The sequence below is a fragment of the Macaca nemestrina genome, chromosome 2 (genome assembly GCF_043159975.1).
Source record: "Macaca nemestrina isolate mMacNem1 chromosome 2, mMacNem.hap1, whole genome shotgun sequence".
NCBI classification, from domain to species: Eukaryota; Metazoa; Chordata; class Mammalia; order Primates; family Cercopithecidae; genus Macaca; species Macaca nemestrina.
Window position 1 is genome coordinate 183,653,421 of NC_092126.1, and position 26,244 is coordinate 183,679,664.

The 26,244-nt window shown below is 37.9% G+C and overlaps 2 protein-coding genes across 7 annotated transcripts in view; one reads left to right on the forward strand and one right to left on the reverse strand.

The window, feature by feature from the left end:
- Window positions 1–26,244, reverse strand: part of LOC105477475 (cms1 ribosomal small subunit homolog) — a 369,751-nt gene that overhangs the window by 148,979 nt on the left and 194,528 nt on the right. Inside the window, exon 3 of one of the 5 annotated variants that reach the window (XM_071092522.1) lies at window positions 19,923–19,972. The exons of the other annotated variants lie outside the window; for them this stretch is intronic. The gene's annotated coding sequence lies outside the window, so the exon portion shown is untranslated. The remainder of the gene's footprint in view (window positions 1–19,922; window positions 19,973–26,244) is intronic. 5 annotated transcript variants of the gene reach the window in all.
- LOC105477476 (filamin A interacting protein 1 like) overlaps window positions 1–26,244 on the forward strand; it is a 297,624-nt gene that overhangs the window by 85,720 nt on the left and 185,660 nt on the right. The window contains exon 2 of one of the 2 annotated variants that reach the window (XM_024791455.2): window positions 22,948–23,066. The exons of the other annotated variant lie outside the window; for it this stretch is intronic. The gene's annotated coding sequence lies outside the window, so the exon portion shown is untranslated. The remainder of the gene's footprint in view (window positions 1–22,947; window positions 23,067–26,244) is intronic. 2 annotated transcript variants of the gene reach the window in all.

The following is a 26,244-nucleotide window of genomic DNA, read 5'->3' on the forward strand; positions in this document are numbered from 1 at the left end:
CAATACTTATTACAATTAGAGTTGGAAAAGCTCTTAGAGGACAATGAGTCCATGTCCTCTTTCATGGAAAACCAACATGCATGTCTGGGAGCCACTGTCTAGCTTTGGCCTAATCACTGACTTCTGGTGGCAGAGATCCTTTTCTCACCCAAGCCAGCTCTTTTCATTTTGGTACAACTCGAATGACTATACAGTAAAAATGCCCCAAAAGAGTAGAGAAAATAATATTAAACTAGAAAATAGGAGTTTTAAATTCCAATTTCAGTCCGATTGTTAACTCTAGTTGTGTGACTTTATGCAAGTGTTTGGTGCTTGTTGGGCCTCCATTTCCTTATCTGTAAAACAAGGGTTCTGAGGTCCTTTCCAGTTCTGAATTTCTCCATTTCTATAGTTTCCATTCCACACTAGAGAAATGTGACACAGTTGTGAGAAAGTTACAAACAGCTGTGAAGTTTTTCTTCTTAGAGTCCTCACTCATGTCACACCTGGGCTGCTTCTAAATGTTCCAAGATCCCTTGGTCTTTATCTCAGCTTTCCAGATGACATATAGTTTGATTTTATTTTGACTGTTGACATCTCCTGGAATGTTATCATGACTCAGAACCTGCCCTTTTGGTCACTTAGCCTAGTGACAGGCTAAGCTACAAAAGCCCTCTTAGTATCAGTTTGTCTAGCAGAATTTTGAATTTTCATTTTGGTACAACTTGAAGTTGTACCAAAACTTCAAGTTTTGAAGTTGCTGTTTTTTATTTTAAAAAAGAAACCATCAGAAATGTTGTAGTGCTCTCACACACTGAGTCTTATTCTATCTTCTATGGAATGTCAGTAAACTGCTCAGTATTTGCTTTTTTATTTTAATGATTAGACTATTTAGGGTGGAATAAACCTTGAGCTCAAATAAAAGCTATGTCTTTCATAAACTCCAATTAATGCACACTGGTATGGTCTATGTATATATAGGCTATATTTTTAGAAACAAAACCACTATTTAATGTGATAGTAACTTGGCAAAGGTTGCAAATGCAACAGTAAAATGAATGACTATTTAGCTTTTTATTTATGTAACTAAAGTGGATACAATTAAGAAGACCGTGCCTAGGGGACTTTATTGAACAATTATCATAACCAAAATCAATAGTGTTATGTGACTAAAACAACGCTTTTCTGTACAAATAAGTAAATTTATTTTTTGTAATATATTTTAAAATTAATTTTAATATTTTATTTATACATGTGAAAATAAAAAATATTTCTTTTTAGACAAATAAGTCTGAAAAAATTTTTAAGTTTTTATTTACTTATTTTTTAAAGACAAGCTCTTGCTATGTTGCCCAGGCTGGCCTGGAACTCCTGAGCTCAAGCAATCCTCCTGCCTCAGCCCCCAGGGTAGCTTGGGACAATAGGCATGCACCACCATTCCGGGCTCAAAAATATTTTTTTAAAGAAAAATAACTGAATTGAGTTTAGGTGCTCAAGTAACTGCTAACAATGGACTGATGTGCTGGCAAAACATCAACAGGATATATATCTGTATGTATATGTTTATATGTGCAGGTGTCTTTGTGTGTGTTATACATCTCAGTAAAAAGGCATATTGAAACAAATGACCACTGAATAGTTCACAGTAATGAGTTTGGAATCTAGTACAGTTGGTATGGCAGCTTACCAGAGTCAACTCTTCTTAAGAAAATAAGAACTGACTCCTAGAAATGTGCTGTTATCATTGACAAGGAACTAGAGATTATTTTCTAACTGGATAAATTATAAATATTTCCATCAATGGGAATAAATGCTATTCCATCATTGTCTCTTTTAGCCTGATATTTTATAATTTAGATTTATTTATTAAGTGCCTACTAGGTAAATGCACAGTATTTTAAAAAACATTCAATGAAACATTTTATAATTAGTAATAAAATGTATTACCTCAGTCTTTGCTAAGGCCTATTATCCAACATGAATTAAATCATACTCCATCTGTAAGAATGAATATTAAACTTATAAGGAACGATAGAAAAACCACCTTAGCAGAAAGGCCAAGCAACCACCAGCTGTTGCCTGGAATATAGCAATAACCTCCTAAATGCTCATTTTGAATTCAGGATTGGAAGAAGAGTCAAAGAAGTAAAGGTTAAGGGCTAAGTAAGAGCAAAGGCAGAAAAATGACAGCCTGGGTTCGATAGGTTAGCTCTGTGACTTCAGGCAAATTACTTAGCTTCAGTGTATCTCAGTTTCCTCATCTGCAAAACTGGGATAATAATATCATTTAACTCAATAGAATGATGTAAGAATTAACTAAAATAATCTGTATAAAGCAATTAGAATGCTGCCTGGCATCAGTGTTTAATAAATGTTAGTTGCATTTGCTTTGTCATTATTATTATTGGTCTCCTAAATTCCCAGAATAGCCAGAGTAAAATTTAATCAATATAAATCCAACCCCATCATTTCAATACTTGGAAATTCTTTAACAGCTTCCCATTGGATATAACAATAGCGTTCAAACTCCTTACCATGGTCTGCAAGTGGCCCTGTCTACTCTTCAACATCTTTTCTAACCACTTTCCCTCTCACTCCCCACTCTAGTTTCACTTGTTCTCTTCCTAAGCATCATGGGTATTTTTACACTTGTCTTTACACATGCTTTTCCCTCTGTGACAGTCTTCCTCTCACTTATTGCTTGCCCAGTCCTAAACTCTGTGTTGCCGAAAGTAAGTCAAACTGTTCAAATGTGTGCTACCTTCAGAGATTTGAAAGTGCACTCAGGAGGCTGAAATAATTCACACAACATTTTCCACATTCTAAACAGCAGTGCCTTGGGAAAAACAATGTTGAGCCACAAAACAATAAGCATGTATTGAAGTTGAGCAGTGTGGAAGTAGGAGGGTACATGTGGGAATGCAAGGGAAGAACTCATCTGTGGTTTCCTGAGCAGGGCAGGCATCATGATGCATTCATAAAGTCTGTTCCCAAGCTACAAGGAGCTGCTGGAGAAGCACTCGTCCTTCTTGTTGACTCTAGGCCAAAAGAAGTACAGCCCAGGTTTGGCCGATTGAAGAGTTTTATTTGGCCCAAAGTTAAAAAAAATTGTTTTTAAGATTCATTCATTCATCAAACATTTATTGAACACCTACCATGTGTGAGGTTCATTTCCAGATGTAAACAGCAGTGAACAAACACAAAATCATATAAAGTACCTATCCATGTGGAATCTACATTCTAGTGCAGAAAACAGGTAATAAAAGAGAAACTGATGGAGTATACTAGACCATGATATGTGGTAGGGAGGAAAACAAAGCAGAGAAGGAGAGGAAGGATGTGTGTATTCGTGTATGTAAGTTTAGATAGTGTGTCCAAGGCAGGTCTCACTGAGAAGATGACATTTAAGCAAAGGGATGCAGGGGATGAATGGGCCATAGAGATACCTGGAAAAATAAGGAACAGCAAGGACAAAGGCCACAAGGAAATGAGCTGGTATATGTGAGGAACAGACAGGAGGCCAATGTAGCTGCAGAGATGAGGTCAGAGAGTCTCATGGGTTATTGGGGGGATCTTGGCTTTCACACTGAGTAAGATGAGGAGACTTTGGAGGATTGTGGGCAGAGGGGCAATGTGATCTGACTTAATACTTCTGGCTGCAGGAGAGAAAGAATGGAAGCAGTGAGACCAGTTAGGAGGCTACTGCAACAATCTTGGAGAGCGACAGTGGTGGTTTGGACCACAGTAGTGCAATAGAGATCCGTAAGAAGTGATCAGATTCTGAATATATTTTGAGGGTAGAGCCAACAGGATTTCCTGATGAGTTAGATGTGGGTTTTGAAAGGAAGACAGGAGTCAAGGACAACTCCAAGGTTTCTGCCTTGAACAAGTGGAAGAAAAGAGTTGCCAACATTTAAAATCAGGAGATTTTATTTAATAATCCAGACTTCCAGCTCCTCTCAAAATACTGGAAGATCTGCTCGTCCACATACCTGCATTTTTCACATGATAAAAAATGAACAGGAGCTGAGAAGCAGTTGCCCCATTGAGACAGGACACTGGCCCTTTGGTTCACTATAGACCTTGCTCCTTGTTTTATGTCTGGCCTTCTGAATAATAAATAGCTGTCTATGCCTGTCTGTCTCCTGCAGACAGCTTGAGTTTAGGACCCCTGCCCAAAGTTCCACCATATACTCATGGCAGCAAAAATATAACATAAATTTGCCCACAATTTTGACTAAACGAAGGGCATTTTTGACAAAGTATTTTAAAACAGGCCATAAAAAGGACACCTGCTATGGCCTACTCTTCTAGATTTCTCCTCCATGGCAATTTGACAGCATCCTGATACAGAGGTCCAGCCTTGTGGTAAAAAGAAAAGCTTCTTGAAAAAAACTCCTCTTTCACATATTCTGATTTCATTAAGTCTAAATCCCAAGACTCATGTCATAGTCTGTGTCCATACTGCCTGGGAGCGAGGTAAGGTACTTGACCACACCAGCGCTAATATGGCATCTCACTACACCTGTGCTTTCTAAACAAAGGAGCTCTGAGGCCCAGGCTGGTACCAAGACAAACTGGCTCTAAGCCTGTGTTATGATTGCCAAGCCTGGTAACAGGCAAATTATTTATCTTCCCTGGGCTTATCAACAAAAAATGGAGGTGGACTACAGCAGAGCTTCTCAAACTCTAATGTATATATGAATCCCCTGTTATAAATGATTATTTAGCTTCACTTACATGAAAATCACTGGCTTAGAATAAAGTGCCTGGTAACAATGTCTCTGTGGACGACCTGATATGTTTCTTCTCAGCAAATAGAAATAACATGAACCCAAAGACTTGTTTCACTTTGTCTACCAGGAAGCTCAGAGCCAAATGCATTGCTCAATATAACAGCAAAGCCATACCTCAGGGAGTCGAGTATAACATCTTTCCCCGTTCCTTCATATTCATCCTAATGGTTTTGATTTTATTTATCTATTTTAACCCTAGGCAATATCAAATCCTTTCTGAAAGCGGGTGGAGAAGGAAGAAAACACTGGAAGGAAGGAAGAGAAGAAGGAAAGTGATTTAAAAAAAATCTTCCCAAGTTGGTGTTAGGAAAGTCAGCAAATATGGGTTGTGAACGTGATCAAATAAATACAAACCTAATAATCTGGCTCAAACCCAAAAGCAGTTTTGTTTCAGAGGCCTGTGCCCTTTAGAGCAACAAAAATAGCCACAAACAGTATGGGGCTGTGTAGTGGCAAGAAGGACAAGCCCTACTATAGGCATAGGAAAATTCTTCCACTCAGCCTTTCTGTCTTTTAGCTAAGTATGGTCATTGACAGAATTGGGAAATCTTATGGCCTTGATTAACTCCCTGTAACAACAAAGAGTCTGTTTTACTATCAGGAAGAATTCAAAGAAAAATGCGTGTTAATTAGTAACACAAAAACTATGGGTAAAGTAAGCATCAAGACAGATATTTTGTGGTAATAAATAAAACTCGATAAACTTGCATTTTTTACCTTTGGCAGCAGTCAGACAAGCATATTAAAAGCCCAGGATATCAGTCCTGCTCTGGTGCCCTGAGAAAACCCTGTCTTGAAAGTCAGGATACCCTGCTTGGCTACAAATTTGTTTCTGACCTTGGGCAAGCCTTGTAACCACCCTGGACCCCCTCCATAAAATGAAGGCAGCGTGGAGAGCACAGATTCAGAAGCCTCCATAACTGAGCTCCACTTAACCAATTCTATCCCTGTGTTTCAACCAGGACTGAGCCCACACATGCTGAATAAGAGGCTACAAGGTCATTCGCTAGTATATCCCATGCATTTCTTCAAACGGCTTAGAGTTGTATTTGTTCCCAAACCTGCTTGTGCCTATTGGATTTGTTACTATAATTACATAATTTAATTAAATATGATGTAAACTGGTGAAATATAATCATGAAAGAAAAGAGTTGCTTTCTTTGAAAAGTACATTGAATAGTCTAAGAAGACCTGATAAAGGCAGGTGACTTAAACTGACTATCAGGGCAGATGTAAATGAGACAATTGTGGAAGACAGGAAAACAATTTGTAAAAATCTAGAGGGATTCCTTCTACAGCCTGCTCTATAGGAGTCAAAATTTAACAAAATTGAAATGGGAAATCATAGAAAATGCAATCACTAAGGTATAATTAATGTGAGAAAAATGTTAGGAAATTGTAATTGGCAGACCTATAATCAAAGAAAAGGCCTTGGCCCTACACCAAGGTTTCTACTGCAATGGGAAAGGGAGTAAGAACCATGTTGAAATGTTACAGAGGCCCCATGGCTCTTATTTAAAACCAGATGAAACACGCGACCATGACACTGAAAGACCTTTCCGGGAAGGAGCTGGAGAGGGAGTGTGGAAGAGTTGTGGGAGGAAGGCACACACAGACACTACTCTCGATAGTCTGGCATATCCTCACCAATCTGTAAGCTGAAGAGGGACTGAACCCACTTCTACTGAGAAACATAGGCTGGTATCTACTAGGTTCCCAGGAAGTAAAGATTTCTTTAACTTCTAGTGTTTTTCTTCTACTCCTCCCTCCTAAGTGTTTAAAATGTTTGATACAATTATTTGATGAGTAATACTACATGTTGAGTTTACCTGGGCAATGTGCACTGTGAAGGAGAACATAGAATGCTTTGCTTTCCTGAGAGTAAGACATGCAGAGCAAGAGTAGTTCTAGGTAGAAATACTAGTTGTCAATGGCGAGACCAGGCCTGTAATTTTCTGCAGCATACCATGACATCATGGTTTATATGAGGCCAACTCCATAAATCAAGCCTTACCTAATTAGAGATTCTTCTGGAGATCTACATTATTAGAGCAAATAATTAAAACAGCCCAAGCAAAAATAAAAGCCAGATCTGTTTACAAAAATGTTCTTTCCCCCGAAAAAACTATTTTAGTCTCATACCACTTACAGTTCTTTCACATTTAGTAAATTATAGACTCGGAGCATTTCTTTTAGTCTGACTTCACTTTCAAGGAATTCTTCAATTAACTTTACGTTGCTTTAAGCTGTTCATCCAACGAGAAAACAATCTGTGGTTTCTGACTCCTCTGTGTGCCAATGGCTGCCATCCATGTTTGACTTTCAGACACACTGTCTCTTGAGAGCCAGGCTCTGTTTGCATAAAACCAGTCAGTTGTCATAGCATTTTGACAAGCACTATAGAAAAACAAAGAACAATACTTTGTGGTGGCTAAACTGGGAGAATTATCTCTGTAAGGGTTACTGCATTGGGGATACACAAAACGTCCATCCACACCCAGCCACCTGGCCTGGGCCAGAGGGTAGCACATACTCCACTTTCATCTGTGATCTTTCCATTCTCAGGCACCATCTCTTTACTACTGATTCGTTTCTTTCTCCCTTCCTTCTTTTTCCTAAATGGTTAAACACCTGAAACTCATGGAGAGGTGTGGTTACTCTAACAGCAAGCAAAAATGTCAGTGGAAATCTAAAAAGCAAGAGATTGCATGGCCTTTGCGATGGTTATGGTGCATCTAGTGTCAGATCTTCAGCCAAATGTAGTGCAATAAAAAAGCATGAGCTCAGAGGTGATACCTCAGTCCAAAACTTTGAATATTCTGACTCTAGTGTAGGACCTCAATTCTCTTTGCCTCTTGAGGCCCATGCACTGATGTTTTAAAAGAAGTGCAAATAACAACTGGGCAGTGGAAAATAACCATGGGAACAAATGATGGAAACATATGATGACTGCTGAAGAAAAAGATCCTTAGGTTTTCTACCTATCCCGGCTGAGTCAGGCAGAATGGAATCTCCCTCACTTTCTTTTCCCCTGTGCCTGGCCAGTTTCTGGGTATCCTTCATCTATGTCCATTCCATGAATGTACGTGTGAAGCCAAGAGAATAATAAACCAAAGGTGTCTGAAACTGTCTTGAATACTCAGGTCCAATAGAAGATGCATGTGTGATTTTTCCAAAATCATGCTCAATGCTGTTTCTGTAATGGGATGTGCAATTGTTGAACTGCAGGTCTTTTCAAAGAAATGGAATGAATACTCTAGCAGAGTTGTGCCGTAACAAGCATGAAGGCAGAGATGGTGGAACTAGAATGAATGCACAGGCCAGGTGAAGCCCAAGGGCTGATATTGGACTTGGCATTGGCTCAACTTGGGGTGGCAGTGGAGTGGAGGGCCAATGGAAGGTTTGCTCCTTTTCTTCAGGATAGAACTGTGTTTGACGTTTGACTTCTCTCTTAATGCTACTGCAATTGCATCTGAAGCAAAAGACTTGTAGGATTCCCAAGAGACTCAACGTTATTCTAATACCATTTCTTTTCTATAGGTTTCACTCTATTTTTATTTAAAAATTTAAAAATCCCTATGTAAATTTTATAATGTGTGCTGGTTACAAGCTACTGCAAATGCTTTGTGGAAAAAGGAGATGGGTATAACTATGTCTGTCTTGGTGCCCCCTTCATCTCTCTCTCTCTCTTTCTCTCTCTCTCTCTCTCTCTCTCTCTCTCTCTCTCTCTCTCTCACACACACACACACACACAGAAACACAAAGGGACCTAGCATCCCAGCTCTTCTAAGAACAGTTTCATAAAGTATCAGCTATTCTTCATTTAATCAGCAAATCACTGTTCTATTGAATTATAATCTATTCTTTAATCATTTAGGGAATATCTAAAGCCCCCAGAAGTTCCTAGAATGCAAGGAAAGGGTAGGCTGAGGAAGGGGAGGTTCCCTTTACAAAGCTTTCACTGGCATCTGAATTTAGATCTTTTGAGATTTAAAAAATATAAGCAACCAAGACACTTGATTTAAAATTCACTGATTTGTTCAAAGTAGTGCTCTATGGAGGGCCAGTGATCTTCTAAAATGGGGTCACAGTACAGATTTTGCTTCAAATTCAAGAGCTCACGATAGCTCCTTTCTCGACTCTTTTGTTCTTTCTGGCACTCAGATTTTGGAAGTAAAAGAAAACATTACAGGAATTTTCTCTACAAGGGGACAGTTCTGAAATTCTGGGAAGGGGTCCTCCTCTCCCAAAGCATCTTGCTTAATGCTGTGCATCATAAGCTTATTTCTTGAAGTAAAAATGCTGAAGATGCTGAACTTGGAAGGTAGCAATAAAGCAAGGGGGATAAAGTTGAGGGCACAAAAACTTGAGCCTCACTTTTTAACAACTCCAAAGAAGAATAAACTTATTATGTATAAGGAGAGCTCTACAGGGTGTCATTAGAAATTCAACTACCTCCAATGGTTTTGCTTGATGCCTGGAAAAGCAGTGACATCGGTACAAGTGTGTTCTACGTGAGAGCAGTAAGCTGGGGAATTTTGCATCAGGATTTGAGGTCTTAGACAATTGACGGGCCTTGAAAAGTACAGCACACTGGCACTAAGAAAATTCAAAATTAGGCTGGGCGCAGTGGCTCATGCCTGTAATCCCAACACTTTGGGAGGCTGAGGCAGGTGGATCACGAGGTCAAGAGATCAAGACCATCTGGCCAAGATGGTGAAACCCCGTCTCTACTAAAAATACAAAAATTAGCTGGGGGTGGTGGTGCATGCCTGTAGTCCCAGCTACTTGGGAGGCTGAGGCAGGAGAATCACTTGAACCTGGGGGGCGGAGGTTACAGTGAGCTGAGATCGTGGCACTGCATTCCAGCCTGGCAACAGAGCGAGACTCTGTTTCAAAAAAAAAAAAAAAAAGAAAAAGAAAAAAAAGAAAAATTATTCATTACTTTCTAATAAAATAGTTCTTAGTTAATAGTAACATGTATACTCGCTTTGCAATTTTTAAATTACATCACTAAAAGTCAACACTAAAAGTCAACACTTTTAAGAACTTTAAGACTATTTTTAAAATGTTATCAATTATTATTCATTTTCAATCTGCTGCTGTTCCTTTTGGTAACAGTAAGGTGAGAGAGGTTACTATCCTGTCAATTCATGTTTTTGTCTTTTAGCTTATGGCAAAAGATATAACCCAATTGTAGTCCTCAAAAGAGAATGGCCAAAGCAATGCTAAGTCTCGCATGCCCTACCTATCTGAGGCCTTCAAAATGATTAGAGCCTAAATGAATCAATTCTATCTAGGCTGACAGCATCTATTTTCTTTTGGAAGTTCAGTGACTACAGAGGGAATATTTTGGCTTTCTAGTGCAAACATGTACAGATTTTGAACTTGGGGAACTTGCAACTTCCGGTTGTAAAGTTGTATTCTACTAAGAAACCACGGCACCAAGTCCTAAATGCGAGAATCCAGTTTTTAGAAAATCTGCAAACGATTTATTTGCAGAATAGTGAAGTGAATTGCAAAGAATTACGTGAAACAGAAAGAGGGCGTGGGAGCAATAAAATAAATGAAGATACAAGGCTTTTAAAAGGTTACATGGGGAAATTAAGACATTAAATGCCACTTAATTTTAGAAAATAAAATTACAAGGTATATGATATGCTAGCAAAGTTCTGGATTATAGTAAGGCTTTCCAGGGAACAAGAAAACTTGTATGGTTACTACCCAGGGTAATTACTGAATCAGTGATATTACTCAGAAAATAAAATTGCACATAATACATAGAGCTTTCAAGCCAGTTTCCTTGTGCCACATTCCTCCCTGCCCTCAATCTCATTCTAGCCACTTCCTTTATGTGAAAAAAAGGAGTCACTGTAGCTTTCTGGAATTTTCTTCTATACATTCCAAGTACATTAAAAAAAGAAAATAAGTCATGAAGTTGGATGACAATAAGATGAAAAATTATCTTACTCCTTAATTTTGATATAATAGTTTGAAAGATGATAGTTCTGTAGAACGTGAATCACAGTTTTACACAAACATACATCAGCTTACATTCATACTGCTTAAAAACAGAAGAATTTTAAGTAGAAAAGGAATGGAAAGATAGTCAACAGCAATAGTCAAGATATCTAGAAACAATTTTAGAGGAAAAAAGTATCTACTACTGTCTTTAAGTACATGAAAATACAACAATTTTACTTATTTACTTTTCTCTCTTTTAGAAAATTACTTTAAAAATCTTTCTAGAAATTAAATCACTAAAAGTATACTTTTAAAGAACTTAAAGACTATTTTTTAAATGTCATCAGTTATTATTAATTTTCAATCTCCTGCTATTCCTTTTGGTAAGGGTAAGATTTGAGAGGTTACTCTCCTGTCAGTTCATATTTTTATGACTTTTAGCCCTTGGCTGTGTTACCCAGGCTGGAGTGCAATGGCATGATCATAGCTTACTGTAGCCTCAGTCTCCTGGGCTGAAGAGATCCTCCTGCCTCAGCCTCCTTAGCAGCTGAAACTATAGACATGTGCCACCATACCAGGCGAATTTTTGCTTTGACACTGATTTTCTTTTGGATATATGCCCAGAAGTGGAATTGATGGATAGTAAGGTAGATCTATTTTTATTTTTTGAGGAACCTCCATACTGTTCTCCATAATGTTGTATTAATTTGCATTCCCTTGAACAATGTACAAGTGTTCTCTTTTCCTCACACTTTGCCAACACTTATCTTTGATCTTTTTGATAACAGTCATTCTAACAGCTGTGAGTGATGTTTCACTGTGGTTTTGATTAATATTTCCTTGATTATTAGTGGGGTTCAACACCTTTTTATATACCTTTTGGCTATTTATCTTCTTCTGAGAGATGTCTATTTAGGGCCTTTGATGATTTTTTAATGAGCTTATTTGTTTTTTGTTATTGAGCTGTAGGACAGTCTTATATATTAACCCCTTACCTGATATATGGTTTGCAAATATACTCTTCCATTTCATAGATTGCCTTTTCACTCTGTTGATTTTTTGTTTTTGCTATGCAGAAACTTTTAAGTTTGATGTAATTTCATTCATCTATTCTTGCTTTTGTCGCCTGTGCTTTGATATCATATCCAAAAAATCCCTACCTAGACTCATGTCAAGAAACATTTTTTTTTGTTTTCTATTAGCAGTTTTATGATTTCAGCCTTAAGTTTTAGTCTCTAATTCATTTCAAGTTGATTTTTGTATATGGAGTGAGACAAAGGTCAAATTTCATTCTTCTGCATGTGGCTATCCATTTTTGACAACACAAATGAGCCTCATCTGACTTTGAAGGGCCCTCTCAACTCCAGAGCACCTACAAAATATGCTGACGCTTTGTGGCCACAACAGTGCATTTTAATTTCTCACACTTTAATTCTGCTTGCTTCACCTTTCTTTCTTTTTTTCTGTTTTGAGACAGAGTTTCGCTCTTGTCCCCTAGGCTGGAGTGCAATGGCACGATCTCAGCTCACTGTAACCTCTGCCTTCTGGGTTCAAGCAATTTTCCTGTCTCAGCCTCCCGAGTAGCTGGGATTATAGGCACATGCCACCACACCTGGCTAATTTTTGTATTTTTAGTAGAGACGGGGTTTCACCATGTTGGCCAGGATGGTCTTGATCTCTTGACCTCGTGATCTGCCCACCTCGGCCTCCCAAAGTGCTGAGATTACAGGCATGAGCCCCCACGCCCAGCCTTCACCTTTCATACATATTGGTCACTGTGCACAACTTAAAAATCCTCCTGAATACATTTCTCAGAGTTTCAAAGTCTTTGCCTGGGAAACTCAAGGCAATTATGGTGGCTGAGAAGTTCCACAATCTGCAATTTGCAAGCTACAGATCCAGGAAAATTGATGATGTAGTTATGGGCTTGAGAAATAGAGAGCTGATGGTAGAGATTCCAGTCTGGATCTGAAGACCTGAAAACCAGGAGCACCGACGGCTGAAGAAGATCAATGTTTCTTTTGTTTTCGTATTTTTTTTTAAGAGACAGGGTCTCGCTTTGCTGCCTTGGCTGATTTTGAACTCTTGGGCTCAAGGGATCCTCCCTGCTGCTCGTCCCAAAGTGCTGGGGCTACAGGTGCATGCCACCACATCTGGCTCACAACTTTACATGTCAGATAATCCAAGGACACTCAAATTTCATTAACTGACTTTTCAGCAAAGATCTCAGGATACATGTTGCCGACAGCACAAGGCATATATACAAGAATTTTACTCTTTGGTTACTATGGTGCTTACTCTTATTTGGTAGGTGGGTGCCAGGTAGGTCTGAGTACATAAATAGGACAGAGGATTAAAGAGGATAAAGTGGTGCTGAAGAAATGTGATGAGCTAACAGTTACTCCTAATGGGAGAGTTAACTGTGGTAGTGGACTGGTCAGCATGGTCATCGGGAGGTGCTACAAGTCTCTTCTAACTTCACTGCTCCAATCTACATTGGAGCCCCAAAAACTTTGCTGATGTAACATGTTAGTGCTTTCCACGCTGTATAATGGACCAACTGGATGGGACTCTTCTCCAGCACTCAATTCATTTTCAGCTTAATTGATAATCAGATACAGACATACAACTGATCACATATTTTATAAATACTGATTTTTGATGATAAACATTTTCAGGAAATATCATTTTGACAAGGGAAATATCAAAACGAGGCTGCAATAAAAGTCTTTATGAAGAATTATACACACATATGAGAAACTGGGGAATTTGAACAACTAACAAAAACCCATTTAAAAGTCTCCATTACTGTTCAACAAAATTAAAGCAAATCTTATGTAAATATAAAATGATTCATAAGGAAGCTGTGAACTATAATTAGATGGAAATATTCTGATTGATATTTTGGACACAACTAATTCTTGCTTCGCCATTAGATAACATAGACTAAGGAGTCATGAAATCTGCATCTGTTCCTGGAAGCACTATTAGAAGAGATAAAGGAAATGTCTGCTTTATAAGTTTATAGCAACTTTGCGCATATCTAAAATGTTACAACAACTCAGATTCAAGAAATAAGCGAAAGGATAAAAAGGATTCAAGAGCAGCCAATTTATGAATTGCACAGACTTTACATGTGAAAGAGCTTCCTAGTGTACTCTTATTTTATATGCATATTCATATGGCAAAGCATTTTAGTTTCAAGGTCACAGAAGATTAGGAGCATTCACATCAGGGAGGAAGGTTCGGGAAGGCACCTCACAGAAGTCTGCCAGTCTTCACAGCCAAGAAATCAGAAAAGCTACAAAAAGCTGACCCAGCTGTGTGCGGTGGCTCACGCCTCTAATCCTAGCACTTTGGGGGGCCAAAGTGGGTGGATCACCTGAGGTTGGGAGTTTGAGACCAGCCTGACCAACATGGAGAAACCCTGTCTTTACTAAAAATACAAAATTAGCTGGGTGTGGTGGCGGGTGCCTGTAATCCCAGCTACTAGGGAGGCTGAGGCAGGAGAATCGCTTGAACCCAGGAGGCGGAGGTTGCAGTGAGCCGAGATCACGCCACTGCACTCCAGCCTGGGCAACAAGAGCAAAACTGCATCTCAAAAAAAAAAAAAAAAAAAAAAAAAGCTGACTCAATAGCCCCAATGCTCAGCATTCAGAAACTGTCGAGGAGAGTGGTAAAGAGACCTCTAAATCCACAAAAGGGCCTGCAAGGATGATCACGCTTGCTGAAATGAAGTGTTGTGAATAATAATCTTGGGTTATCCGAAAAAGGTTAAATTATGGTCAGCACATGTTCTTTTAACATAAAAGCAATGAAAATATTTTAGCAAATAAAAAAAAATAAGGCAATCTGTCTTTTTGTGAATTTGATTAGCATGAATCAGGTTTTTAAAAAAACAATTTTTGAGCAAGTATTTTTGGGTTCTCCATGCATATACAACACCTCATTCATTATTCCCTACAATGATCATATGTGATAGAGATTATTTTACATTCAGTAGTCCCTCCTCTCATTTATCAGATATTCAATGAATGCCTCCTGTGTACCAGGCCATGTGACAAGTGCTACAGGTATAAAAATGGGCAAAAGCAGAGACACAGTCCCTAACTTCAAGGAACTTGCAGCTCGATGAAAGCAAAAAAGATGAAGACACTGAGGCACAGAAAACTTAAGAACAAGTTTCTCTTCTGTAATTTCAGTCATAGCTGTAGCAACTTTTACTCAATAATCTTAGCATTTGGTTTCAAGGACCATCAGAATTCTAGAAGCAATGAACTTGAAACCAAGAATCTGTAAAAAGTATTATCCCACAAATAAATGGAAAGATATCCTGTGTTCATGAATCAGAAAAATTAATACTGTTAAAATTTCCATACCACCCACAGCAATTTATAGGTTCAATGCAATACCTATAAAAATTCCAATGAGATTTTTCACAGAAATAGAAAAAACAGTCCTAAAATTCTTATGAAACCACCTCAAATACTTCAATCTTGAGCAAAAAGAATAAAGATTGAAGCATCATACTACTTGATTTAAAAATATACTATAAAGCTATAGTAATCAAAACAGCATGGTACTGTCATGAAAACAAACATATAGTGCAAGGGAACATAACAGAGAGCCCAGAAATTAATCCACATCTTTAGGGTCAACTGAGCTTCAACAAAGGTGCCAAAAATGCACAACAGGGAAAGGACAGTGTCTTTAATAAATGGTACAGGGAAAACTGGATACTTACATACAGAAGAAAGAAATTAGACCCTTATCTCATACCATACACAAAATTCAACTCAAGATAGATTAAGGCCTTAAACATAAAACCTGAAACTATAAAACTATTAGATGAAAAAACATGGGGAAAAAGCTTCTTGATATTAGTCTGGGAAATAATTTTTGGATATGACCCCCAAAACACAAGCAACAGGAACAAAAAGAGAAAAAAAAAGGAAGAAAAAAGGAAAAGACAAACGGGGTTGCATCAGATAAAAAGTTTTGACACAGCAAAGAAAACAATAGAATGAAGAGGCAACCTATGGAATGAGAGAAAACGTTTGTGAACCAATAATCTGATAAAGGGTTAATATCCAATATCCAAAACACATAGGGAACTCAAAAAACTCAATAGCAAGAAAATAAATAACCCAATTGAAAATGGGCAAGGAACCTGAAAAGTCATTTCTCAAAAGAAGACATCCAAATGGCCAACAGGTATATGAAAAAATGTTTAACATCACTAGACATCAGGAAAATGCAATTTAAAACCACAATATCACCTCACATCTGTTAGAATGGTTATTATCAAACAGACAAAAGAAAAGTGTTGGTGAGGATGTGGAGAAAGGGAACTCTTGTACACTGTTGGTGGGAATGTAAATTAGAATAGCGAACATAGAAAATAAGTATGCAGGTTTCTAAAAAAAGATAAAAAATAGAACTACCATATGATGCAACAATCCCATTTTTGGGTATATAGCCAAAAGAAATGAAATAAGTATCCTGAAAAGATATCTACATTCCCATGTTCATTGCAGCATTATTCATAACAGTCAAGATGTGGAATCAAGTGTCCATTGACAGATGAATGGATAAAGAAAATGTGATATATATATACACATATACAGTGTAATACTACTATTCAGGGTTTACAAAGAAAGAAATCCTATCATTTTCAACAATGTGGATGAACCTGGAGGACCTTATGTTAAATGAAATAAGCCAGGGACAGAAAGACAAATATTGTATTATCTCACTTATATGTGGAACCTTAAAAAATCAAACTCATAGCAGCAAACAGTAGAGTGGCAGTTGCCAGGAGCAAGGGGCAGTGGGGAGGGGGCAGGACAGAGGAACATGGGGAGATGTTGTTCAAAGGGTACACAGTTTCAGTTAGACAGGAATTCTGTTGATCTATTGTGAAGCATAGTGACTATAGTTAATAATAACAACATACTGTACACTTGAAAATTGCTAAAATAGCAGATTTTAAATTTTCTCACCACAAAATATGTGAGATGATGAATATGTTTATTCGTTGGATTTTATCATTTCACAAGGTATACATACATCAAACATCACATTGTACACGGTCAATGTACACAATTTTTATTTGCCAACTAAACCTTAATAAAACTAGGAAAAAATATCGTTTCACTGTTCAGAAAGAGCTTATTTTACAAAGAAAACAAATGAATATGGTCATTCCATTTTCTGCTAAATATAATTTCAAACATTCTCTACATACTTTCTATCTAATAAAACTTAGTGGCCGGCCAGGTGTGATGGCTCACGCCTTTAATCCCAGCACTTTGGGAGGCCGAGGTGGGCGGACCACCTGAGGTCAGGAGTTCAAGACCAGTCTGACCAACATGGTGAAACCCCGTCTCTACTAAAAATACAAAAATTAATTGGGCGTGGTGGTATGTGCCTGTAATCCCAGCTACTCAGAAGGCCAAGGCAGGAGAATCACTTGAACCTGGGAAGTGGAGGATTCAGTGAGCTGAGATCGCACCACTGCACTCCAGCCTGGGTGACAAGAGCAAGACTCCATCTCAAACACCACCACCACCACCACCACCACCACCACGACCTCATTGGCCTTGAAATGGTCTGCTGTTAGAATATGCAGTTGGGCACAGTAGCTCACGCCAATAATCCCAGCACTTTAGGAGGCCAAGGTGGGTGGACTGCTGGAGCCCAGGAGTTCAAGATCAGACCTGACAACATGACAAAACCCTGTCTCTCCCCCCGCAAAAAAAAATTTGGCTGGGTGTGGTGGCACAGTCTGTAATCCTAGCTACTCAGGAGACTGAGATGGGAGGACTGCTTGAGCCCAGGAGGTGGAAGCTGCAGTGAGCTAAGATCATGCTATTGCACTCCAGTCTTGGCAAGAGAGAGAGAACCTGCCTAAAAAATAATAATAATAATAATAATAATAAAATAAAGAATATGCTTCCTGGATCTAGCAATCAATCCATTACTAGTGATTTAATCTGGAAAACTTGATGTTAACTGATTTTATAATTGGGGCAACCATGTATGTCTGCCTTTTATCACAGTAGTTTAGCTGAACTGAGTCTATGAAATAATTAGGCCCACGGTGGGGGAATCTGAAATCCTCCTGAAGCACTAGAACCTTTCCCAGCCTTCCCAATATTAGAGAAAATTCTTATTCCCAGAAGTTTCCACCCTTTACAAGGCTCCCGATTTCCCCCAAAGTTCGAAAATACTACACTAGAAAGCTGGAGTTTCCCCTGGATGATCAATTTTTTGAAAAATACAAAGAATATTTTGTTTGGTTTTGGGCTTTTAATGATATGATGAGAAAATTAGAGATTCTCAGGAAAGAAAATGGGAAAACAGCACTGAAATTATTTTTATACATCTCATATCTGGCAGGCCTTCTGATTGGTTGACAAAATAATAATCCTACCAATCTCCTTTCTAGTGTAAAGATATAAAAGAAGAAATAATTTTAGATATTTTATCCTTTTGGAATATAAAAGACAGATAAAGACATTATAAATCCCACTCAAGTTTAGAATTAAACAATATTTCATTTTACATTTTTAAGGTTGCTTTTTGAATACTTTGAGCTCAGTGATGATATTCATCCCTTGCTTCCCACATACCATCTCCCTCACAAAGGTTTTCAAAAGAAATCTAATTCAGGTAAATGATAATTGATATGGGAATTATCAGAATCAAAATACGAGAAAGCAGCTACATAATCTCTTATACTGCCAAACAAGGTAACTGTGACTAAAAGTGGAAGTTCTCCGTTTTTAAAAGTTTTTAATATTATGATACTAAAACTTGAATTTTAATAGTCTGATAAGAGTATCTATGTATTAAACAATTCAGCCACTCATCATTCTATTCATTCATTCAACCAAAACACAGTGTTTTACAGAGCAGAGATCTTCCCTACCTGATGGGCTCTTGGACCCGTGAAGTGGAGCCTATGGGTAGAGATGGGACAGTCTTCTATCCAAGAAGGAACTTTGGTTTAATATATGAACTTTTTTGGCAGAACATCAATGACATCCTATCCACTGCTTCATCCAATATTCAAGAATTTTGAGTCTTCCCTCAATCAGCCACAATAAATGCCAACATTCGATGATCTCAACAGGCTTTACAGATATAAATGGTCAGGTATTTAGTTTATAAAATTAAAAATGGAGGGAAGGAAGAGAAAATGGAGTCCAACTCCATTTTGGAGGAATATGGCATCCAACTATTCCTCTGGGTATTTTAAATTATATCTTTTTATTAAGTTAGTCTCTTTTAAAGAAAACATACAATGCAAGTACTACTCAAGAAACACGCTGGGCATGGTACGATGCTGGGAGGAGGTTTTTAGGTTTTGGTTGCTTGTTACTCAATAGATCAACATGTGTTGAGTTCTACAGAAAAAGAAACATTTCCCTGAGGAAAACAGAATTCCTAGATTCATAACCTACCTCACTTTTACAGAAAGTATATCAAATACAGACATCCTTCTTGCTAATGAAAGATCCAGAACCATTAGAGAAAAGTAATTTGCTGTCATGAAGTGTCTCCTTTGTCTCTGTCATGCTCAGTATCAGAAGCTTCAATCTTCTATTACCACAGACCACAAGCCCTGGTACCATCCTTGCACCACAGAATCCTGGGTTTGTACTTCCTAAATTGTGTATTTTTCTATTTCTTCTATTAAATAACTGTGTTTTAAAAGGGGCAATTATTTGTAGACTTAAACTATGATGCAAAAGAAAAACTCTCAGATGATATAGAATGCTTTAGCCAACATGTATAGCAACATGTTGAGGAATGCCAGATTGTCACCAAACACAGCTGGAAGTCGCTGCTCTTAGTTGGATTCTCTGAAGTAAGCATGGCCCTTTCTAAATACCATTAAAAGTAATAACTTCTCTACTTCTTGGAGCTCTAAAAGGCAAAATTGAGGACAATAGCTATAAAGAGGCAGGTTTCTTTCACAAGTGTTTTTCGACACGTAAATATACTCAGTTATATGCCTTTTCTCTTGTTTCCAAATCTCCCTGCTCCCCAACTGATTTTTCTTCCTTCCATACAGAACACAGTATACTACTAAGGACAATGTTGTGGGAAAAAAACATACTGACAAATCACAAAAACGACAGTTTACATCATTTGATAAGAATAGCAATACTTTACCAAATGGAAAATTCCATCAAATGAAATGTGGCTCCAATCAGATGACTTACCTAAAAATAAGAGAGACAGAAAGAAAAAAGTGAGAACTTGGTGTGGTACTCAACCCTCAATATACTAGTTTCTAAAACATATGGTAGATATCTTAACAACTGATGGACAATCCAAAACAAACAGAAACTACACCAGATCAGGAAACACCAATTCCTTTAGAAACAGTTACTGATGTTAGAAAGGAAATGGTAAACATGGAGCAAAAGCAATGGTGAAAGAAAGTGGTATTTACTTTCAAACCACTTGGCTCTCATACGTATTTTAAGGGGTCAGTTTTGAAAATGTGGACACGTATACATATCAGGGCTACAGCTAAACCATGCATTGCACCCTCTTTCTCAAGACCTCTGGTTACGAAGAGACGGTCAAAGCTGCAGACTTTCAAATATCTTTGCCTCCTATGACTCAAGTAAAAGGTGCCAGTGTATCATGTGCTACTGTAATTTCCTCTGTTGATTTTCTTTCCCCTTAACACTTACATGTTTTGGCTGTTTGCGTTTTTATTTTCCAAAGTGAACACTGATGTTCATGAAAGGTGCCAGATTAACAACCTGGGGAAATTAAGAGCTTGGTCTATCAAGTGAAAAGGCTAGTGTAGTGGAGGTGACGAAAGTTTCCCCTACACTGTGCTTGCCTATGTACATTAGCTCTGACCCACAGTCACCACAGCCATCCAGTCTTCATGGTCCATTAATGTCTTTGACTGCTCAGGTTGCTAACAGGAGCAGACAATCTTGTTTCTGCCTTTAATGCTATCATTATTATTACTACTACTGCGAACTCTAACTCCTTCAGTGAAATTATGGGGAAATTTATATTGGCTGCCATTTGTTTTAGGACAACAGGAAAATAAATTGAACTGAAGATAGATCTTATATTCTTGGTAATACTGTAGGTTAAAATCCAAGAATTTCTTCAAACAGGAGGCAAAGCTTTGAGTGATCAAATTGAAACAGGCCTCAGTAAGTTCAGTCACCTGCACTCAATTTGAATTCTCATTTGGGAATATTCTAATATTTAAAGGCCAAAGAGGTTTTATTTTTTCTTTTGAGTCTACTGCAAACCAGTCATTTTTATTATTCATTAACAACTATGATAAAGGTTTGAGTGGATGTTGAGGCTAAAACTATCATTACAAATGAAATCTGAAAATCAATGTCAAACAGAAAAAATTTCTTTCCTATATTTATAGGTGTTCCAAGTTTCTGAACTATGTAGGCACTTTGTAATTATTAATGAATCCCACCCATGCCCAGGAATAAAATCACTTTGCTGAATCTAGTCAGAAAACCAACAACTGTCTATTGATCACATTATGTTATTTCTCCATGCAAAATACAAGGGCCAGAGCAAGACAATACTCCTCCTAGTCTAGAGTTTATAACAGTAAGAGAAGCAAGGCCAGCAAACATATGCAAAACGTTAATGGAACAATGAAGTACAATGCTGAATGCTGCTGTGTAATAGACTTATAATTATTTAGTAATTATTTGGAAAGATTATAGTATTAACCCCACCATTGTTCCCTGTCTTTGCTATTGTCCTTCTTTTTGTCAAAGACTATATTCTTTGCAGCTAGAGTAGATTTCCGTCTTGACATCACCAGCACTTCCTCTAAATTCTAATCTCTAGAAGTCCCGGAGAATGAGAATTGCAGGATACCAATGACTACAGCAAACACATGGTAACACTTAGATGAAGGGTACCCTGGCTGCAACTCATATGAAAATCCTGGAAAATTTTAGTTTGGGAAACTTTGGCTGTTTTTTTTCTTTGCCATGCATAGCCTTTATCAAGCAAGTCCTTATGGTATTAAAACATCTGGCACTGGTTCAAGTCTATGCTATTGCTGGCAGGGAATCTAATTGGGAAGGAGGGGTGGAGTAGTTACCTTTATCAGGAATGACCTTAAAGTTATGGAAAGGCTCCTTCCTTCCCACTGCTTAGTAGCCTTACTGAAAGCTTTAAACCCAGATGTGAGAAAAGAGAATGTCTCCAAGAGCAGCGGCAATTTATTGTAATTATGTTAGTACAAACATCAGGAAGGTGGAAAATGTTACGGCAACTTAGTGGAGGAGGGAAACACTTTGTGTATAGGTCCCAGGCAAGGTTGGGCTGGGGAAAACAACCATAACCTATAATTCCCAGGGAGCCCTCAGTTTCCAAATTTGCAAGAAAATTAGAAGTTAACTATTTCAAAAACTAATAACTATATGCAATGCAGTACCCAGTGGGTGAGAGACTGTAAGAATCTGTTCACTAGCAGACACCAGTAGCCACCTCAGTGGCTGGCAGTGGCCAATTCCCTGTTGCCACTAGATAACTAATATATTTTTTCTATCAGTACTACATCACAATTCCTAACAGTGGCAGTCAAAGCAACAAGGCCCATTTTGCCTACACAATACTCTAGCTTCCATCAGTGACACTTTTTTGGTTTAAGGCACTTTAAAGGTTGAACTTCAAATGCAATTAGAGCAAAATCTGTATACTTTTTGGGCCAGTTCTGGGCCTCTCTGTGCCTCAGCCACCTAACTGAGAGTTGGTTTTGTCCCTGACTCTCTTCTTCATTACATAATGGATCTCCTACTGGTTTCTCCTGACTAGACTTTTGCATCTTTCATGATTTGATTTCTCTCATTTCATCTTCACTTTTTTTTTTTTTTTTGTGGTGGGAGATACACAAGCAAGGATTTCCAGAATTTGGTATTTCACACAAAATGCATTAGTGAGCCATGGCAAAAATCAGTTTTGTGGGCAGACACATCACCAAAGCTCTCCTCTACATGGACTAGCTTTCTAGTCAAATTAAAAATTTCAGGAAATAAGATATTTTCATCTCAAAAAATAAAAGATAAAAAGGGTATGTCTCAAATAATTGACTCTCATGGTCATGAAGAGAAAACAGTAAAAGTAATAAAAGCCTTAAGAGCAGAAAATGACAGGTGATTTCTCCTTTTCTTCCCATTTCAAGCATTTACCAATAGGCTAATGAATGCCAAGGATGCAAGAAAAAGCGAGTCAGAAAACTGCAGGCCACAAGATGGTGTAAACCTCATGTGGAAAATACCAGCTAAGGCACTAAGAAAGCCAGTAAGTAATGAAAGATTTATAAAGATGAATATGCTCTAGTGTTGGACAAAGAGTACACAGAACAAGACCAAACAAAAATACTTTTTAAAACAAGTTATTTTTTATCCTTCTCAATGCACATTAGAGATAGTTCAATTTTAAAAGCTTGCAGTGGTTTAGTAATCAAATAGCTTAAGACAACGCATGGTTCTACCCATCAAGAATGCTTGTTTACTTTGGCTGACATGCCGCAATTATTAATTTAATTATCTGATTCAAAACAGAGTAAGATCTTAGTTTTAATTTCTTAACTTAAGTAGCAAACTCTGGGAGTCACTATGCTAAGGGCTGAGTGCAACCCAAGCTGAATTTTTTTTTTTTTAGAAAGAAAAGATGTAAGATAAATGAGCTGAATTCTCATCATTCCAAAGCTGAGTTTTAATAGCACTAAACAAAAAGGGTAAAACTACAACTTCTGGGATTTGAATGATAGCCTTCATGACTATATAGAAAAAATACTTTTTTTCAAAAGAGATTCTGGGGCAGAAAATTTTAGATGATAACCTCATGAAAAGGAGTGAAAAATCGGAACCAAATATATCCATTTGTGGGTAGTAGTTATGATAATTATGGGGAAGGAGGAAAAAAGGGTGTTGGCAAAGTATTCAAAAGAAGTACCTAACTATTCCAGTCATGAAGAAATCTGGGGATTATTTAGGGAAATAGTTGTACAAAGGAAACAATTCAAAGACAACAAAAACAAAATTTAAATAAGAGTCAAAGATCAGATGAGGGCTGGGGAAAAGAGTTTGGGTTAGTTTCTGAGCTTATCTTAATGGGGTCAGCCTGTCTTACTGCCCCAACCCCCAGAAACCACCAGTATACCTACCTGTATCCCACACAGTTTTATAACTACAACAAACTTGACCCAGAGGTCTATGGCTAAGGGCTTTCTGGTCTAATGCTTTAGGGCTTTCCAGAAACCTCTTTTCTATAAAACTTCTATTCTACTTCCTATCAAACTGCCTTTCCCTTCTCTACCATTCTCCATTCTGGTTCTGGCATGTGTGGATTGAAAAAGCAACAGTGGAGGTGGGAATGAATGGGGACACAGCTGGTCTGTGGCAAAGAGATGGTGGGTAGGAAGCAGCTGCATTTTGGAGGATTAGGATCTTGGAAGCCAAGGAAAGCTTCTTCCAAGTTCTCTCCTTTCAGTCCTTTCCTTTCTTGGGCAATAATAGAAATTCCACAAAACACACAAACCTTCTGAATTCACAACACTCTTCCTCATAACCAAGTGTGTTTATTATGACTGCTTACATTTTCTGTGTGCCTTGCATTTAGATTTTTCTAAGAGTTTCAAAGAGCCTTAAAAATTTTCATTAAAACACATATTTCTGGCTATATTTTATAAATACAATTTAACTTTAGAATGATTGGAATTCAATTTGTTAAAAGGTTATTCTTCTAAAATTTGGTTTATTATACTACACTCACATTTCCTAAACCAGGGTTCTTAAAATCTAGACTTCATAAGAATCCTCAGGGATGCTATAAATACTATAAATATGGATTCATATTTAGTAGGTCTTAGGTGGAACCCTGGAGTCTACATTTTTAATAAGCACCCAAGGAGATGCCTATATGGTGGAGGTAGAGGGACCCCATTTTGAGATCCCATTCTAATCTGAGCCCCCTAACCTCTCAGCTTCACCTTTTTCAAGACAGCCTGTTTGAGTGACAGTAGTCAAGCAGTCACACTGAATATTGAGCCAAAAACACAAAGTGAGCAATCTGAGAAAAAGAAAATTATCACCAACAACCTTAAACAATACAAGGTGCTATACAAATACAGGAAAGAAAGGGAGGTTTCCTGGTTATAACTCCACTTCCTTGAATAAGACAAGGTTTGGTATTATGAATGAATTAGTTGGCTTTCCTATTCATAAGAGTTGAACCTTTACTGGCTTTCTGGTTATGTCCTGCTGCATTCTGGCACCCCCTTTCCCAGCATGATGATAGCCTTGTAGAGCCAGCCTTGATTTCTCAAATTGCAAGAAAATTAGAACCTAACTACTTAGAAAAGTAATAAAAGTGAAATCTAATATCTAATGGGTATGAGGCTATGAGAATCTGCTTGCCAACAGACACCAATAATTCTCCTGCCTCTAATCTCTCAGTGGCTAGATTTTCCCCACCTGCCCCATAGGGGGAAACTCAAACATTAAGAATCTCAGTCAAGCTCAGAAGCCAGAATTCATTTTGATGACATTACGTGCTTCCACTTTTAAACCCATCAATCCTATCTGTTAGGTACTATCAGTACCCAGTCTCAGTTCTCAGTCCTCAATCCCCACCTATGGTGCTCTCTCTTCATGTAGCCCTCCTCTTTTGGTTGGCTACTCTGTTCTGATGATGATGATTTTTCTTAATTCCTTGTATCTTGCTTTTGACCTTATAACTGACTACAACTATTCTTTCAAACATCACCTGCAGCTAAATTTTATGGGATTTTCTTATTCTTTTTCTCTACCACTCTGATGGGTGACCTCATTGGATTTTTCCTTCTGTTGGTTCTCCTCCCTTGGTTTCAGTGGTAACACAGTTCTCTTATGAACACAAGGAATATTTGATCTGCTCAGTATTAATCCTTCCAACCTGGCATAATACACAGAGAATACAAGATATGTTCAGCTACCATTATACACAATGTTCTTGAGCCCAAGACAGTTTCAGTTCACTCTAAAGAAAAATCCCCTCCTTGATTATATGCAACCCAGTATCATCCTTCGGAAGCTGCATTTTACTTGGGGTTTAGGTTTCTTGGAGAATATGTGACGGGGAAAAACCCTCAATTTATGTCAAAATTATCTTGCAAATAAATCCCCTAGGAAGTCATCATACAGGAAGCCAATATACTGTCTCTCAGTAGGCCCAATCAAGGTGGATTTTGCCTCCAGTTTTGGTAATCATCTGAGTAAGGCAAGATGCTTACCCTGAGAGAGGCATGTGGGACCAGACATGTACAGAAAAATCAATATACACCTTCCATTTCAGGTTCATTCCCAGGCATAGACTCACTGAATACAACCTGAGAAGACTTGTTTGCACAATGCAAATTTTTATGCCTTCTCTCTTTATATTAATTTGCTGAGCAGGTGTAGTTGAATTCATGCAAAGTTAGTGTTTGTATGATACA